This window comes from Oratosquilla oratoria, chromosome 17, assembly GCF_046742065.1.
Source record: "Oratosquilla oratoria isolate Oo_2021 chromosome 17, ASM4674206v1, whole genome shotgun sequence".
Lineage (NCBI taxonomy): Eukaryota > Metazoa > Arthropoda > Malacostraca > Stomatopoda > Squillidae > Oratosquilla > Oratosquilla oratoria.
The window spans coordinates 29,723,694-29,728,693 of record NC_134793.1 but is presented as its reverse complement, the minus strand read 5'-3'; the positions used below and the strand labels follow the sequence as shown (position 1 = coordinate 29,728,693).

Sequence of the window (5,000 nt, the reverse complement as noted above, 5' to 3'; positions counted from 1 at the left end):
ACAATAAAAGAAGATAAGGATTTTTCTTTTCTTATCTTAATGTTTCAATTCAGGACCGCTCTGTCCTTTAAGGAATGATGCAGTCTTTGGTTCTTGCAATTCTGGTTTCAATCGGTGGTTCTTAATTTTTGTTTTTCAGTTTCCGTACCCCTTGATATCTCAGAAAAATTTTCGTACCTCCATCCAGTACAAATACAATATAAATATATGAAAAGGATTATTAGATACAAATCTTGCTTTGCTTTCTCATTGTAAATGTACAGTACCATTGCACTGGCTATTATGTCTCGTACCCCCATCCAATACAGATACAATGCAAACATATGAAAAGGATTAGTGATACAAACCTTGCTTTGCTTTCTCATTGTAAATATACAGTGCCATTGCACTGGGGGCTATCATGTCTCTTAGGTTCAAGGCTTCGTACCCCTTGTGGGAGGGGGTGTGTGTGTACAAGTACCCCCTCCCCCCAAAAGGTTAAGAAAGACTGGTTTGTCTTGGTTAGGTTGCTTGTATGATGACAAATTCACGTGGAGTCTTAACTCTGTCACCACTGTTTCCTTCCCCCTGGTCCCCTTTCACATCTCTATGGTCCGACTTTCTTTTGTGCTTTTACTTGACACTTTCCTGTCACCACTGCCTTTGTTACCTGGAGTTTGGTTGTCTAAGAAGGTCTGCGGTTGTGAAGGTAGTCGGAAACCGGTACAGTCAATTCGTCCATGCTGACTCGGTGCAAGAAACGAAATGCGACATGGGGACTTTTGTCATCCAACCATGACAGATATGGGTTAGGAAGAGAATGGGAATGAAACGATATGTGTTTCTTAACCTTGGGTGCTGAAATCGATTTTCGGGGGTGCTGGGAAATGCTAAATACATGACGCGGTATAATATTAATATTCCTAGCACGGGGTGACCAGTACTGAAGAGAGATACTTATTTTTGACAAATGTATTGTGTGTGTGTGTGTGTGTGTGTGTGTGTGTGTGTGTGTGTGTGTGTGTGTGTGTGTGTGTGTGTGTGTGTGTGTGTGTGTGTGTGTGTGTGTGTAATTCATCTTGGTCTTTGGATCACGTGTTGGACTCGTGATCTACAGCTATTTCCCTCCCGGAAGAGAGCTCAGAGCTCGTATGACCGATATATGGGTAATGCTGTGATCTTACACGCACCCCCCTAACTCCCCGCCCATGAGAGTTGGAGTAACGACTCAAAGCGCAGCGATACTGAAATCATTTCAGCCCTGGGCAGGATTCGAACCAGGTACCGACGATACCTCCGTGTGTGTGTGTGTGTGTGTGTGTGTGTGTGTGTGTGTGTGTGTGTGTGTGTGTGTGTGTGTGTGTGTGTGTGTGTGTGTGTGTGTGTGTGTGTGTGTGTGTGTGTGTGTGTGTATGTGTGTGTGTGTGTGTGTGTGTGTGTGTGTGTGTGTGTGTGTGTGTGTGTGTGTGTGTGTGTGTGTGTGTGTGTGTGTGTGTGTGTGTGTGTGTGTGTGTGTGTGTGTTGGAAAATGAACAAAAGAAGGGATCAATCATTACCGCACTTCACCTTATTTTATCCTTGTAGTAACACGATGTTTGCCAAATTTAAGGGTTGCTGGGGACTGCCTACATCTCACCACGGGGGTGCTGAGGCTGGAAAAGTTTAAGGAACGCTGCAATAGAGTGACGCCTAGAGGGAATCGAGCCAAGTCCTCCCGTGTCTGAGGCAGGACTTCTACTTATTTCTCCACGCAGGTTTGGTATTTTTTTTTTCTTCAAAAAAGTATGAAAGGAATCTACACAAAAATATAACACAACCAAGTTTTAGTACGTGCTAAATAGAGAGGAATATGAGAGTTTCCAAAAACGATAAGTGATAGACGAAGCGGTGCTTTGTTTGAAAGGTTGCTAACACAATAGATCAAATTGAAAAAAAAAAAAAAAAAAAAAAAAAAAAAAAAAAAAAATGGAAAATGGATGTTTTTCGAAAAGGGCTCAGTACAAGAACAAGGGAAAACTCATGTACAAGGAAGTATTATAATTCGTGTACAAGGGACAACCGTTCATGTACACGTAAAGGCGAGTTTGGAAGTGATTTATGATACCCATATAAGGATATAAAGCTAAAGATAGGTTTACCAAATAAGCAGCAAAGGGCTAAAGTCGGATTAAGCAGGGCAGAAGGAGGCAGAACGGAAAGCGAAGAAGAAGGTGGGGCAGATGGAAGAGGGGAAGGAAGAGGCAGAGGAGAGGAAGAGGAGAGAGAAGAGGCAGAGGAGAATAAAAGGTCATTCGAGGTTAGGCAAGCGGAAGGACAAGAAAGGCGACACAATGATGCGGAAGCTGGCTGGACAATGTGCACACTTAGGAGGAGGGGGTCGGTGCCGAGAAGGAGGAGGAGGAGGAGGAGGAAGAGGAGGAGGAGGAGGAGGAGGAAGAGGAAGATAGGTGTAGGGAGGGAGAGGGATAAAGGAGGAGGAGAAGGAAGAGGAAGAGGAGGAGGAGGAAGAGGAGGAGGAGGAGGAGAGGGATAAAGGAGGAGGAGGTGGAAGAGGAAGAGGAGGAGGAGGAGGAGGAGGAGGAGGAGGAGTAGGAGGAGGAAGATAGGTGTATGGAGGGAGAGGGATTAAAAGGAAGGGGAAATGGCTTAGAGGGAAGAGTAGGAAGTGATAAAAGGTATTATTTGAGGGGAGTCTTCTTCGAAGATTCTTTACAGGGTAGGAAAGGGGTTGGCATGTAGTGAAAAAAGAGAGAGAATTGTTACTGTACAATGGACAAAGTAGTGCTTTGTAATGCACCCCCGCTGGAGTCGTTGATAAAGCAAAGTATTGTGCTTCTTGAGCTGTCTTGTTGTAGTTGTTTATAGCAGCCTTAGCTTTCTTCTTCGTATTCAGTATTAGTATTAGTATTTAAAGTATAGTATTAGTATTAGTATTAGTATTTTTTTAGTATTTCTTAGTATTAGTATTAGTTATTAGTATTTATTTATTAGTATTAATTCTGGTAATTCTTATTAGTATTAGTATTCTATTATTAGATTATTTATTAGTATTATTATAGTATTTTATAGTTAGTATATAAGATATTAGTATTAGTATTAGTATTAGTTAGTATACATTTTTATGTGTTTAGTTAGTTTAGTATTTTAGTATTTTTAGTAGTTTATTTAGTTTTTTTAGTTTTTATTAGTAGTATAGTTTAGTATTAGTAAGTATTAGTAAGTATAAATAGATTAGTATACAATAGCATTAGCATTAATTACAATTAGTATTAGCAATTAGCATTAGTAATAATTAGTAAGTATTAGTATTAGTATTAGTAATTATTAAGTATTATATTAATTAGTATTAGTATTAGTATTATATTAGTATATTAGCATAAATCAGTATTCAATAGTATAGTGTAGTAACTACAGCCATCTAGTAACAAGTAGTTAGTGTAGTAGTAGTAAAGTAGTAGTAGTAGTACAACTAGTAGTAGCAGCAACACAAGACAAGCAGCAGTACAGTAGCAGCAGCAAGTATAGTAGTAGTGTAGTAGTAGTAGTAGTAGTAGTACAACAGCAACGACAAAACACACTGTAGAAGAGAACTTAAGTACTACAATATATAGTAAACAGTAAACAAATAAAAGATTCACCAACTACAAAAAAACAAGTAGTAGTACAATAGTAACTGCATAGTAACAACTAGTATACCAACTACAAATCCAACGACTACAACATTAACCTAGCAAAAAGTAAACTACAACTACAACACATACATCTCAATACAACTCAGAACTATTAATTAAAGATGAACAGTATCAGGCGATAATAGACGCCAAAAACCGGGACAATACGCCTATGATTAGTGACACACGATAGATCCATGGGACGTAGTAAACTCCTAACTATAGTACAGCCAACACAGCAGGAGCAGATATGAAGAATTGTATCAGTAGAACAAGTAGGTAAGTTTGAATTCCATTAGCAGCATAGAAATGTAACAGATAAATCAAGTACGTATCTAGAAGTAGGTAGTCATCCACTCAAATACGTATCATGGATGGGCAATAATCAACAACAAAGGCACGATGCCATTGCCCTGAGGTATGGATAACCGTTGGAAAGGCTGCCTAACAGATGCTCCTATGGTACACAGTTTGATCCAAACCGTGCGATGATATGCAAGCATGGTGGATTCATCTGCATAAGACATGACGAGGTAAGGGATCTCACTGCCCAAATGCTTCGGGAAGTATGCAAGGATGTGACCATCGAACCAGCATTACTCCCCCTAGGAGGGGAGAACGTCAGACACCGCACTTCCAACACAACAGATGAATCAGGAGTGGATGTCAGCGCAAGAGGTTTCTGGACACGGGGACAACTGGCCTTCTTTGACACACGAATATTTGATCCAATGGCCCCCTGTTACAATAACCTAACTATTGAGGCATCCCACTCCTGAAATGAGAATGAGAAAATCAGGATGTACGAAGAGCGTATCTAAAATGTGGACCAGGGCTCATTCACTCCGATAACCTTTACGACTTCAGGCGGGATGGGTCCAAGGTCAAAGGCATTCTACGCTCGTCTGGCAGAGGTGATGGCAGAAAAGAAACAACAACCAAAGAGCAGTATTGTAGCGTGGATGAGATGTAGACTGTCATTCTCACTCAGCCCCCCTATGCCTGAGGGGTACCAGGTCCCCACCACCTATATCAGCACATATACAAAACCTCGATTTGAGCAGGCTGTAGTAGGAAGTAGGATGAATGAGTTTCTGTATTAGGCTTCATTAAAGTGAAACAATACAGAATGTAAAAGGGTCGTCAACCACAGTCATTGGTGGGAGAGGGGCCAATGAACTGTGTCTGTGGGAGACAGATCCTGAATGCTTTCATCACACAGTTTCACAAAGATGGATGTCGTAAAAAAGTAGTAGTAGTAGTAATAGTAATAGTAGTAGTAGTAGTAGCAATAGTAGTAGTAGTAGTAGTAGTAGTAGTAGTAGTATCAGCAGTGATAGCAATATTATC

At 40.5% G+C, this 5,000-nt stretch overlaps 1 pseudogene; it reads left to right on the top strand.

The window, feature by feature from the left end:
* Nucleotides 1–4,721, top strand: part of LOC143034251 (uncharacterized) — a 20,668-nt pseudogene extending 15,947 nt beyond the window's left edge.
* Nucleotides 4,722–5,000: the final 279 nt, after the last annotated feature.